Source organism: Vidua macroura, chromosome 3, assembly GCF_024509145.1.
Source record: "Vidua macroura isolate BioBank_ID:100142 chromosome 3, ASM2450914v1, whole genome shotgun sequence".
NCBI lineage: Eukaryota > Metazoa > Chordata > Aves > Passeriformes > Viduidae > Vidua > Vidua macroura.
Window position 1 is genome coordinate 99,519,349 of NC_071573.1, and position 14,286 is coordinate 99,533,634.

Consider the following 14,286-nt stretch of genomic DNA (forward strand, 5'->3'; position numbering starts at 1 on the left):
GATGATGGTAACTTCTATTTTCATGTAGATTTTTCTTCCGCATGTGAGAAACACTAATGACTATTTCTGGGGATGAATTTGAGATACTCCACAAAAAACAATGCTACACAAGGAACCCATTATGAAAAGCCTTGCATTATTTTTGGAAGATTTTTCATGTTTCCAGTTAGTAATGGAAAACCCAAAACAAACAAAAAACCCCAACAAACAAACAAACACCACACACAAAACACCCCACAGCAAATAAACACCTACTCAATGACAGTCCAAGTCATGGCACAATCACTTATGACCTATTTCAACCACAGACAAACAATATTACACAAAGATATATTTATGATCTTTATATTAGAAAGTAACTATGTTGCCCAAGTATGTATGTACATATTACACATATTTATATAACCCATACCTTTTAAAATTTTTGATTTATTGGAATACTGTCTTGATCCTATTTCATGCATATTTGAACTTGTCAACATTTTTGGCCTACCATAGCCACTGAACTGCTTGCACTCTGGTTTGTCACCTCCCTGCTGTTCAGTGGAGACATACAAACCACTCATGTTCACCATTTTCTAATACACTTGAAAAATTCCCTTTAAATGCCCAGTGGAATCAAATTATCTCACGATTTATTAAAAATAAGAGAAATTTTTTAAATTTGAATGGCTCAGGTTATTCCAGACAAATTAATCATATCACATGTCCTTCACAGTAAATTGTATGAAGTCAACTAATAGATACTTTTGGGTAGATTTAATCACAATATATGCTAGCAGAAGAGGCTACATTTCTGTAAAAATGCAGTCTTTATGTCAATGCTGATTAGGAACTTCAGGTTGTTCATCAATTATCCTTTGAGATATGAGATTAAAACAATGAATTATTCACGTATATATATACCCATATTACTGCAATTTGTCTATCACTCTTCATCAAGGTGTTCCATTACCTTCCTGAGTTATTTTCTCTTTTATATTTCCTAATGTAAGAACTCAACTTTTAATTCATTGAATTTACATAATAGAGAAAAGCCATTTAAAGTCTCTGAAGAAAATAAATAATCAACCTTCAACAATTTCTTTCTCCCAGCATTCAAACACTTTTTATACTCACTATCTGGAAATTTCTCATACTACTGGTTTCTTCTGTTTTGTACAAGTAGGGATATGACCAAACACAATGAGCCATTCTTTATGCAGGTTCAGACCTTTCTTTCCTCATCACAAACAGGGTGTCCTAACAAATGATCATCTCACTCCCAAATCTATTGCAACACTAATTTATCAATGAACAAAATCATCTGCTGCCAGCAGAACTGTCTAGAGACAGCAAGTTACACACAAAGAAAGCACCTGCAATCGTTTTGCCAGCTCAAAGCTTCCATTGTGAAAATTTTTATTACTTGAGTTCTTTTATCTACAGGTAACACAAAAGTCACAAGAGAATTCTAAAGAGATATGTATGAATTTCAATCCTGAACTACAAAAAAGAGACTAAGAAGGGAGTTGATCTTGAGTTGCACTTCTCATGACTGGTACTATTCAGAATTAGGAAATATACTCAAATTTTTTCATCATTATTGGAGCCATTATACAGTGAAAAACTTAGTATTTATTAGAAGCCAAATACTATCAATTCAAAGTTTGTTAGAGCAACAGTTTAAAAAGTAGTTTACAAGAAATAGCTTACATATTTTTGTTCATAGCAAGAAATACACGTTACACAGATATAGAAGTTTACTATGATTACAGTGGCAAAGGTCCCACTGCATGTTAGACAATTCACCATAACACCACTGAACAGCCAGCACAGACAGGCAGAATCAAGGAAGATAAGTGGTCTCCAGCAGCCTGGGAAACCTATCACAGACTCATCATATGATTACAAACAGGTGGTTTAAACTAAGATCCACAAATGCAGTGTTCCTCTTTATAGAGCTGTTTTCTAGGCATTCAAATTCCCATTGTATAAATCCACAGAACCTTGATATTTAGCTGCTAAATTTACAGAGCAATTTCAATCCCTCTGACTGCCCCACCTATATAACACACACAGAAACACCTAGTGCACAAGAGCATTCTGTGAGCAGGTGTGTTATAGATTACAATTCACTGAACTGAGTTACAGGATCATAGAATACCAGATTAGAAGGGACAAGAATTACCTGATCCAACCTTTCCTGGAAAAAGCCCAGTCTAGACAAATAGCCTAGCATCCTGTCCAGCTGAATCTTGAAAGTGTCCAATACTGGGGAATCCACCACTACACTGGGGAGATTATTCTAATGCTTGATTGCTCTCACTGTGAAAAATCATCTTATGTCTAATGGGAATCTTCCCAGGAGTGACTTGTACCCATTACATGTAATTTTTTTCCAAAAGGAATCTCACATGAAGTCTCAATTTTCTCTATATCCACAATTTAAATATTGGAATACAGTGGTAAGGTCACCCCTGAACTTTCTTTTCTCAAGACTGAACAAAGCCAGTTCTCTCAGCCTTTCCTCATATGGCAGGCTGCCCGGTCCTTTTACCTTTCCTGTGCCCCTCTCTGGATCCTCTCCAGCCTGTCCACATCCTTTTTTTGCAGAGCAGGGGCCAAAACTGAACACAGTGTTCCAGATGAGGCCTGAAAACCACTGAATAGAGTGGGACAATGACTTATTTCTCTCTGCTGGTGATGGCCCTGACCAGCATGCTGTTGGTTTCCTTTGCTGCAGCAGCACAATGTTCACCCTTGAGCTGCTGTCCCTCAGGACCCCCAGGACCCTTTCCCAGAGCTGCTCCCCAGGTAGGTCCCAGCCTGTGCTGCACTCCTGGACTTTGCTCTCCCAGGACCTTACACTTGCCCTTGTTGAACTTCACAAGGTTCTTGTCAGCCCACTCTTCCAGCCTATCCAGGTCTTCCTGCAGGGTGACACTCTCTTCCAAAGTGTCCACTTCTCTACTTGGTTTCATCCCATCTTGCAGATTACATCTGAAGATATTAAAGTGCACTGGGCCCAATATCAAGCCCTGGAGGAACCAATTTGGGATGGGCTGCCGGTTGGAAGAGGAGGCATCTACCAGCACCTGGATGAGAGTGCAGTTTCTCAGCCACTTCCTCACCCACTGCAAAAATCAATTGTCTAGGCCATCACACATCAGTTTCTCTAGGAAAAGACCACAGGAAATGGTATTGAAAGCCTTGGAAAAATCCAGGCAGAAATCATCCACTCTTCACTCCCCATCAACCAAGCAGGCTGTTTCATCATAGAAGGCAATCATGTGCCTTGTCAAGCACCATTGCTCTTGGGGAATCCATGCTGGCTTTTCCCAACCACATGCTTCATCTGACTTGTGATAATCTGCAGGAGGATTATATAGAAAGAGATATTTTGCTTTCCTAACTGCATCTCTGCACACCCTGGCAATGTCCTTGTATTTTTCAACAGGCGTGCAACCACTTTTCCATCTCTGTTACAGTTCTCTTTCGGTTTTGAACACATTCAGAAGCTCACAGTTAAGCCAAGGGGACCTTTTGCTCTGCTTACTCCCCTCACCTTTGAAGGGGATGAACTGCCTTTGTGCTTCCAGGAAGACATCCTTGAAAAACTCCCAGCACTCACTAGCTCCTTTATCCTCCATGGATCCCTCCCAACCTGAGCTCTGAGTGAGCTGAAGTGTGCTCTTCTAAACTCCTAAGTTTCTGTCTCAGTACTGCCTTCAGCATGCTCAGCCAGATCCCAAACACCACAATACTGTGATCACTGCCACTGAGGCTATCACTAACTGAGCTACTACAAAACAGGGCTTGTCCATTTTTGAGCACTGCTTTCTATGAGAAAGCAGTTCCCTATGCATTCCATAAACTTGATGGATGACACATCAGCTGCTGTATGGTTCTACCAACAAGCGTCTGGGTAGTTGAATTTGCCCATAAGAACCAGGCTGTGTTGACCTGAAGTTTGCTTAAGTGACCCAAATACTGCTCCACTGGCCCTACCATCTTGGTTTGGAGGTCAATGGCAGATGTCTACTCTAAGACTCCCCTTGAAGACAACTACTCTGAGCTTGATCCAGAAGCATTCAAAAGGGCCTCCATGATCACCACAGATGGGTATTACACATTCAAGGTTCTCCTTAACATAGAGCACAACTCCTCCTCCTCTTCCTCCCTACCTATCTTTATAAAACAGCCTACAGCCGTCCATCACAGTTCTCGAGACACATGCCCTGGCCCACCATGGTTCAGTTATTTCTGTCATATAGTAACTTTGTGGCTGAACAAGGAGCTCCAGTTCCTCCTGTTCCCCAGCTGGATATGATGATGTGAGCATTGCCACTTTGGACCCAACCCCTCAAGTCCTTCACTTTAAAACCAGCCTCACCAAATTGGTCAGCCTGCTGTCAAAGATTCCCTCACCTCTTCCACACAGGTGGATCCCACCCCTCCACAACAGACTACAGTCATCAAAGAATGTCCTATTGTCATAAAGCCCAAACCCTTCATGATGGCATCATCCACAAAGTCAGAAGTTAACTCACATCATACATCTATTCTGGCTGCACCCTTTCCTCTAACCATCAAAATGGAAGAAAAAGACACCAATACTTTTCATTTGGACTCTCAGGGCTCTGTAGTTTTCCCTGATTTTATGCTGAACTGCTTCATAGTCACTATTATAAGGACACCTAAACACTAAACTTGTCTACTCTCTACTGTCATTTGTTTTAATAAAAAGAAGTTTTTATTAAAAAGGGTGTAACATACTTATGAATTGTGTTCAAGCTAATCAACTTCACTAATTTTCAGATAGAACTTTTAATTTTATTCTAAGCATGTGAAACTCTACACTGTAAGCCTTCACGCCTAAAAATAGTGTGATTGCCAGTCAGCCAGAAATTTAGAATGCATCCAGAAGCTCCTACGCTGCACTTGCCAGGAATGTCAAGACTTTGAAAAATCGCATACATTATAACAGTCAAGACAAACTAATCTGTAACACAAGCACACAGAACACACTCTGATTTTCCATTATTGTGAAGCCTGGTGGCATCACTGCAGTTCAGCTTCCTTCTGTATTTTCATTATAAACTAAAATTTGAAGAAATGTTTCAGCTAAATGTGCATGTCCTGGTCTACATGTCTTCGAAAAATACAGTTTAACATGTTTGGGGGTTATGACACTTAGTAGTGACCTGAGAATATGAAAGGAAATTGAAAGTATCTTTTTAATAAACAATTTCATACTGTTTTGGTGACTGAAATCTAGAGGCACCCATGAAGTCTCAGACCAGAGTAATGAGAACTCGTCCATGAGGGGTTTGGATCAGCTGTATGCTATTTATGTCAAACAAAACATGGTGAGTTTATATACCTAAGTTTTGTCACTAGCTATTTAATTAAATATGTTTTCACAATGTGAATACATCGCACTGGTTGATCTTTAGACCACCAGGTATCCATCCAGCCAGGGCTAAATTTCAATTGCTATTGAATACTTGGAGTGCTAGCTCTTAAATAACTTACAACACTCTTGTGCTACTAGTAATCACTCTCCTCCTACTTGTAGCTGTTGGAAGGGTTGAGAAAAGAATCTGTAAAGACATTACTAGTCTGAAAGCACATTCTATTTAGGCCTTTCTGTTACTTTGAAAATTTCAATCACAAAATGGCTCAGGTTGGAAGAGACTACAGTGGGTCATTTGGTCAAATCTCCCTGCCCAAGCAGGGTCACCCTAGAGCACAAGGCACAGGATTGTGTTTAGTTGGCTCTCAAGTATCTCCAGTGAGGGAGACTCCACAGCTTCTCTGGGAAACCTGTTTCTGTGCATGGTCAATCACACAGTATAGAAGTTTTTCCTCATGTTAAGGTGAACTTCCTATGCATCAGTTTCTACCCATTGCTTCTTCTACCCATTGGCACCACCAAGAGCCTGGCTCCATCCTCTTTACAACCACCCTGTAGATATCAATACACATTGATGAGGTCCCCTCTCAATCGCCTCTTCTCGAGGCTGAACAGGCCCAGCTCCCTCAGCCTTTCCTCATAAGAGAGATTCTCCAGACAAATTTAGTAGCTCCCTGCTGGACAAAGGCATAAGATGGGAAAAAAAAATTAAAGATGGAATCCTTTTCAAACTTCTGCTGGGTCTTCTTATAGGGACAAAGAGTGTTTGCTGTAACACCATTTCACATACAGTCTTATGCCAGCACACACATTCAAATTAGAAAGAGGCAACAGGAAGAAAAGGTTGGTGGTAGTCTTGTGAGAAGACAACAGAACTAAAAACAAGCAAATAGATTGTAAGATTCATATCTTGTTTTAGTGATTTCAACTGAATGCCAGAACTGTGTCATACTTCATCTCTGGAGATGCAAAGATAACAAGTGTTGACTGAGAGAGGATGGGGAAAAAAGAAACAACAGAAGCCATCATGAGAAAAAACATTCAACTTGAAGCAGCATCAAGTGTAAAGGACACCTACAAAAGGGAGATGCAGTCCTGTCACAATTGATAGAGAATTATATACTTAATAACTAACCACATAGTCTTAAGCCTTTCAGTTGATGGTTCATTGAAGTATTTTCAGTCTTTATGAAGTTCTACCATACAAGTGAGATATTTCAATGATAATTGAAAGCAGTACATAGGTTAGCCTTCAGCTGTTAGTAAATTAAGATCAGTGACACAGCCAAAAAATCAGCAGTGCACCCCTAAGTTATTAGTGCCTTTGCCAGAGAATGCCACGGATGCAGGGTGAAGCAAACCCTTCTGAAAGAAATTACACTGCAGCAATGAATACTGGAGCACAACTGAGATGGGGCCACATGGGATAAATGTAATAATTATACTTTTGCACAGTTTCATCTGTACAGTACCTATATATCTCCATACAGCAAGTTATAAAATATTGATGTATTTATGGAATTGTACTAAAAGCCTCTCACTCTAAAATCCCAATATTTTAACTTAATAGTAGGAATGTACCTTAATATATAAATAAATAACTTAATGTACCTCCTACACAAACTTGCAATTCCTAAAATGTTAAATAGCAGATTCTGTTGCACTGTAAGCATCACAGTTAAAGTCAGATTTCTCTTACCACTCTAGCTACAAAACTATTTACTCCCAAATACACATTTTTAACTTGCAGAAGCCCGTAACTATAAGAACAAATGTGTCATCTCAACTTTTAGTACAGGTGGCAGAGCTTGTAGAAAAAATGAGCATTTTTATCAAAGACACCAAACATTTGTAAAGATAATTTGAAACAAATAGCTGGAAAATGACAGGGGAGCATCTGAGAAGAAAGGTATAAAAAGAAAAATCTACTTTAATAACCATAAGCTCCATCAGTCACTACAATTTACTGTGGGAAAACTTCAGTAAGAAAGCCTCCATGCGTGAATGACCCAAATGCTTAGTCAAAGGACAGGACTTATGCAAAGCACCTGGAGTTAGCCACAGTTTTAAAATTATGTGTCTGGATTCTCACATCCCTCTCCTCTTCATGCAGTTTTTGAGGATTGTTTTAAAGGCTTTTAAATTTTCTTTTTGGGGGATGGGGGGGAGAACAGACACAAAAAGGGAGAACACGATACACAATAACACAAAACAACATACACTTTACTAGAACAAGAACTAGAAGTTTAAATTCCTAACAGAAAAATTTGAGAGCAAGTAGGGCAGCCAGAACACAAAGCACATCCCTCCCTTTGTTCATTGTGTCCTTGGCAGACAGACTCATACTTCCAGCCAAGTCTAGTATTTTCTGAACAGTGGCAGACTCTGCTCAACCACCCCAATCCCTCAGAAGCTTTCCTTGTCCCCTCTGAGAACTGGCTGCCTGTTCCCAGCTCCTCACCACAGCCCTGCAGCCCCTCAGTGAGCCCTGGGCATCTGCAGCTTCCTCTGCAACTCTCCCTTTGCCACAATTCTCAGGCCCTTAACCCCTAAGCAAGCTCTCGTGGGAAGAAACAGTTTCTACCTCCACCTATCCTTGCCTTCAAAAGAAGAAACTAGGCATGATGTCCTTTTGTTCACTGCTATTGATTTTGATACTTATTAGGCAATTTTTAGGTTTTACATACAGGATCAAAGCCATGGCTTGCTTAGCACAGTATCCTTGTCAGAACAAATACATCAGAAGCAGTTGTGAGAACCACATGGCACAGTAGCTCAGACTAGAAAATACCTGGTTAGAAGACAAATGCTACTTTCATAGTGAAAGAATCAGAGTTCCATTAGGACACTTAGTAAAAAGGCAAAAACCAGGCAGGCATAACAAGAAATAATGCCGGGAATACAGCTCAAAAGCACTCAGATTAGAATCAATAAAAGTGATTACCAGAATCCAATTTAATACAAAACATTTTCTAACTCTTTGACTCTTACACAAAAGCATCCAATCTTGATTTTGAAATACATTTAATTAAACAACTTACTGGTTTAACCACGGAAATATTATGTCTGTGGTACATCAGAAGCCAAACTGAACTAAAAAATCTCCCTTTAAAAGTCTATCTCCAGAAGAATTTATCTTTGCTATTTACAGTAGGAAACCATTTTAGATCCTGACACCTGGCATTTACAAATCTTCCAGAATACTTTTTCTTTAGTAAGGCTACTGGGGGTCCTCTTGGTATTTTTCTAGTCTTAGCCCCAGCCACGTCTGAGAAAATTAAAACTTATATTTCCACTATGAACTGAGATAGAAGCAAACGCCAGCCCCTTTTGAAAGGGGAATTTTAAAAGCAATTTGGACTTATATTCTTCCTGAGGGAAAAATTAATAAGCTGACTTTTCTATGATGTTCATATGCATCTCCATTCATAGCTAGAACTAGGTATATAGTTAAAAGTAGGTACATGCTGAGGGCAAGAGACTACCATGAAAAAATTTTATTTTTAGAAATGAGTAGTCCTGTTGAACAGGACAATCGTAACTCCTGCTTTTCTCGGCAATAGGAAGATGAAATCCAGGTTTCCATCCCAGATCACCTTCCCAGTCTCCTCCCCACTGTGGTACAAGGGAAATGCAGTTTCTCCTATGCAGACAAACAGCTTTAGGCAGGTTACAATGTTGCATCTCTTTTAATTACCTCCTCTTCAAGACAGCAAACTCAGACGTCCACAATGTTTCATCTGAATTCTCCACACCTATTTGTTTTTTGTTAATTTATCTTCTCCACATCCACAATAAATGTGCAGTACTCTATGAAAAAAAAGTCCTTGACACTGGGCTCAAAATTACACCACATCCCCTATCCATGTAACAACACTATGTCCTCCCTGTTATTCTCCACTTCACATAGTTTGCTTTACAAAGCTTCTCTTGGCGGTCGTCCAGGACATACATATCCCATTCCTAATTTCAAGCCACCATGTTGCACACACAATTGAACAGCCTCCATTGAAGTATGTATTGTTGGCTTTTTCAGTGTTGAACCAAGCCTGTCTTTTTTTGCCCATTTATTCTTTCTTGTTCTGAAATTCTTCAAAACACTATTACCTGCCTCATTCAGCCAAACATTGCGAAGTGTCGCCAGTAATTCAAGGGAGGTGACACATACTCCCTACACAGCGCTGCATAACGAGGCCACACCTGCAGTAGCAGGCCCAGTTCTGGCCTCCTCAGCAAGAGGAAAACAGGGACATAAGGAGAGAGTCCCAAAGGCCACAAGGATAATGAAGGGACTGGACTTTCTCTCCTGTGGGGAAAGGTTGAAAGAGCTGGGGCACTATGCTCTGGGCAGCCTGGCAGTGGGATTGGACCAGGCGGTTTCCACAAGTTCCTTCTAACCTCAATCATTTTGTGATTCTGTGGTTATTAATGTCTCTTTCAGATCATTAATAACCATAATGGAGTTGTGCAGTTAGTACACTTTCACCCAGTCTATATCTAGTAGCTTCCTAACAGAAGGTGACAATTGACAACAGCCCCTACTCTCTAACAAATACTTAAACCTTAAGTGCAATTCACAAGAAGCTGCTTTTGAGACATCTTTCTTTTTAATAGTCACAAAGCATTCAAAAACACAAATCAAATAGCCTGTAACTCATAAAGGCAGTATGGACAATTTCAGAAAGCAAATGGAAGATAAGGCTCAGAAACAATCTGGAGAAGTAGGAACTGACAAATCAAAATACAAGTAAAATCCCTAAGATATTAAGCTAAATGGTGCTTATTCATATTTAATAAATATCCACTGTGAAAAATTTTGCATGGGTAAGATTTCTTTGAAACTGGAAAAAAAGGGCTACATTTCTTTAGAACACGGTCTTTAAAAGTAGAAAGGGAATTCAAAAAAATCATAGACCCTTGAACTTTAAATCAAATACTATAAAGGGTTTTGTTGGCTTTTTACACAGTACATACTTATAAACACCTAGAAGGTAAACAGTGCAACACAACTGAATCATAAGCTTGTCCAGAACAAGTACGACTTGATTATATGAGTGCAACAGATGTGAACTGTCACATGAGCATGACTGCCATCCATTATCAAACCTATCCTTAGCACAGCCAGGGTGAGGAACAGCTGGGACAAACTTCATTTGCTTCCTAGTAGCTAGCACAGTGCTGTGCTTTGGATTTAATGAGAATAATGCCTACAGCACACTGAAGTTTTAGTTGTTGCTGAGCAGTGCTTACTCCAAGTTCAGGACTTTGCAGTGCCTCATGCTCTGCCAGCGAGGAGGTGCACAAGAAGCTGGGAGAGAATATGGCCTGGACAAGTGACAAACTAGTCAAAGGGATATTCCACACCATAGGGCATCATGCTCAGGATAGAAACTGGGGGGAACTGGCCCCAGGGACCAATCGTTGCTAAGGGACAGGCTGGGCATCGGTCACTGGGTGATGGTGTGCAATTGTACCATGCATCACTTGTTTCTCTGCAATTTTATTTCTTGGTCTCCCTTTTTATTTGTTTATTAGTATGGTACTTAGTTGCTGGCTATGGTTGAAGTTATGCCTACAGCCAGTCAGCCTGTCTTAATCCTAACATTTGGGCTCCTGGAGAGTACCAACCCAAATCCACATTGTACAAAAAAAAAAAAAAATTTGATGAAATACCATCAAATCATAAGGATCCATCAGATATCACTCTACTAATCAAACCTATGAAAACAACAGGAAACATTTAAATAGTATGGTAATAGTAAGTACATTAATTAAATCTTCAAGTAGACATTACATTATAAAAATTGTAAACACTCCGTTGATCAGAAAATCTTGGAAAAAAAACTGAAAAATTAAAAAATGTTTAAAAGCCTCAAGTAGAGCTGAATTAAGTTACATACAAAGCACAATTTTGCTTGGTAAATAATCAACCATAAAAATCTGTAATGGAAACCAATTATTAGGCAGCATTAGAGCAGGAAAGGATCCATGCAAAGTAATAGCATTGCTAAACAGACAGAATTAGCCTTTCACTCTGCCTAGCATTACAAATACCTCAACCTGTTTTGAGAAGCACATCTCCAAATGACATAGAACAACTGGAAGAATTCCAAAAGCAACTACACAAAAAAAAAAAAAAAAGGAAAGAGACCTTGAAAACACAACCTAAGGAAAAATTTAAGTAGATTTGTTCAGGCTTTACTGGACTGAAAGAAGACAATATAAATCGAAGATTCCTGCAAACACAAGGGAAACACACTTCCCTACACAGATGACAGGGGCTCAAACTACAGATGATTTAGACAAAACTTGGGCTAATTTCTAGGGCAACCTAACTGCAAGCATAATTAAGCACCTGTACAGATTGCCAAACAAGACCAAAAACTTTGTAAAATTTAAAAATTATTTTTAAATATTTCAAACTGACTTTGATCAGAGGTCCAGAGAAACTCTCAAATCCCTTTCAGCCTCCATTTCCAGAATGCTACATTGGATTTTGCTTACCACAGAAACATTTTTCAAAATGAGAGAAAAGGAGTCTGCCTAAAAAAATTTCCACTACATAGATGAACAGACATCTGTATTTAAAATGTTTATAATTTAAAGTCTGTTAAGAGATCAGATGCAATAGGCAGGAAAAACAGCTGTGGGAGCCAGTCAAGATACTGATGATCTGGCAAGACAAACTCAAGTACAGGAACAAGACACACCCACAGGAGCTGGTTTTGTGTCATACCATTCTAGTACTACTCAAATTTCTTTTAAATGCTTCCAATCTTGTCAAACCAAGATTGTATTTGCTGAAAAGATTTCACATTATAGTCATGTACTTGGTTTTGAACACATTCCATATGTTAAACTTTGATTAGGAGTTCAGCTATGTTGTGAGGGCGGGCAGCCTACACCTCCCTTATCTCCTGATCAATGCAAACAAATATTTTCAAGTGAGGATGAGCCTTTAGCACCAGTAAATTCTGAAACCTTTGTTTGCTAAAAGAGAGGTAACCTACATCTTTTTCTATCTTCTAATTTACAGATTGCTCAAATACTTTGTGTATTAAACTTGGTTGCAATCAGTCACAGAACACATCATCGAATGTAAAAAAAAAAAGAAAAAAAAAGCAAGCAGTGTAAAAATTGAACTGAGCTGAAGTTTTCACCCACACCTTTTCCTTTCTATATGTATTGCCTTTACTCTACATCCTTGTCTCCTTGATAATCCAGATGTAGCATTTCTTATTAATTCCTTTGGGAAAGCAGGGACTGCAAGAAAGCAGACAGAAAATTATCTTTAAAAAAGTCAAATTTATGCCCATGCTGATTGAACCAGTCAGTCAATTTCAAATGCACAAGCACAGCATTAGCTTCTATTCATTAAGGGATTGAAAAAAATAAGATTAAACCAATCACATACAACCCATCATTTTTAGGAAACAAAAGGAACCAGGAAGGGAATAACTGTGGAAGAACGATTCACAGGATCACAGAATGCCTTGGATTATCTAGTTCCAGCCCCTCTGCCCATGGGCACTTTTCACTAGACCAGGCTGCTCCAGGCTCCATCCAGCCTGGGCTTGAACACTTTTGGGGATGAGCCATCCACAACTTCTCTGGGCAACTGCTCTGGTTCCAGCACCTCATCACCCTTACAGGGAAGTATTTCTTTCTTATATCTAATCTAAACCTCTGCTCTTTCAGTTTAAAGCCATTCCTTCTTGCTCTATCATTACATGCCCTTCTGAACAGTTCCTCTCTTGCTCTTTTGCTGGCCCCCTTTAGGTACTGGAAGGTGCTCTGAGGTCTCTCCGAAGCCTTCCCTTCTCCAGGCTGACAGCTTCATCTCTCTCAGCCTGCCTTCACAGCAGAAGTCCTCCAGCCTTATGATCATCTTCACGGTCCTCCTCTAGACTAACTCCAACAATCTGATGTCCTTATCCTGCGGACCCCAGATCTGAATGCAGCCCTCCAGGTAGGGTCTCACAGGAGCAGAATTGGCTCCTTGACCTGCTGGCCACACTTCTTATGATGCAGCCCAGGATACAATTGGCTTTCTGGGCTGAAAGTGCACATTGCCAGCTCATGCTGAGCATCTCATCACACTACACCCAAGTCCACCTCAAGGCTACTCTCAATCCACTCTACCCAGCCTGTACTTGCTTGTGATGGCTGCAACCCAGGTGCATTGTCCCCTTGCATTTGTCCTTGTTGAACTTCATGAGGTCTGCACAGGCCCACCTCTCAAGCCTGTTCAGGTCCCTCTGGATGGCACCCCTTCCCTGCAGTGGTGTTGGCTACACCACATTTGATGTCATTGGAAAACTTGCTGAGAGTGTACTCAATCCCTTAGCACTGATCCCAGTACAGACCTCTGAGAGACACCACCCATCACAGGTCTCCACTAGGACATTGAGCCACTGACCTCAACTCTTTAACCCCATTAATACTGAAACAGAGACCTGATCTTTGGAAATCTGCAAAAAGTCTTCAGGTATTGCTTTATAATTAAAAAGATAAAAGCAAAATCAAACAAACTAAAATAAGCCATTATAGCTTCAGATACAGAAACCAGGCAAATAAATAACATGGCTAGAAACACTTTTACAAAAGCAAATTCAGATTTTTTGAAGCTAGTAGACTTAAGTAGTTAAATAGCTTTTCTTAAAGAAAAAACACCCTCAGAACAGAAATGTTCCTTGTACTTAGAAAACAGCCTATTTCATAGAGCAGCCAGCTGCATGCTCTTACCACAAAGACTAATGGCATTCCAGGCTGCATTAGGCAAAGCATTGCCAGCAGGTCAAGTGTGGTGACCCATCTTCTCTATTGGGCACTGGGTGAGGCCACAAGGAATGTTGGGTCCAGTGCTGTGTTTTCCAAAACAAGGGAGG

General features: G+C 39.9%; 1 protein-coding gene across 5 annotated transcripts in view; it reads right to left on the reverse strand.

Annotated features, from left to right (window-relative positions):
- The window catches only part of MBOAT2 (membrane bound O-acyltransferase domain containing 2), an 83,840-nt gene that overhangs the window by 39,252 nt on the left and 30,302 nt on the right, over positions 1–14,286 (reverse strand). The gene's annotated exons all lie outside the window — the stretch shown is intronic.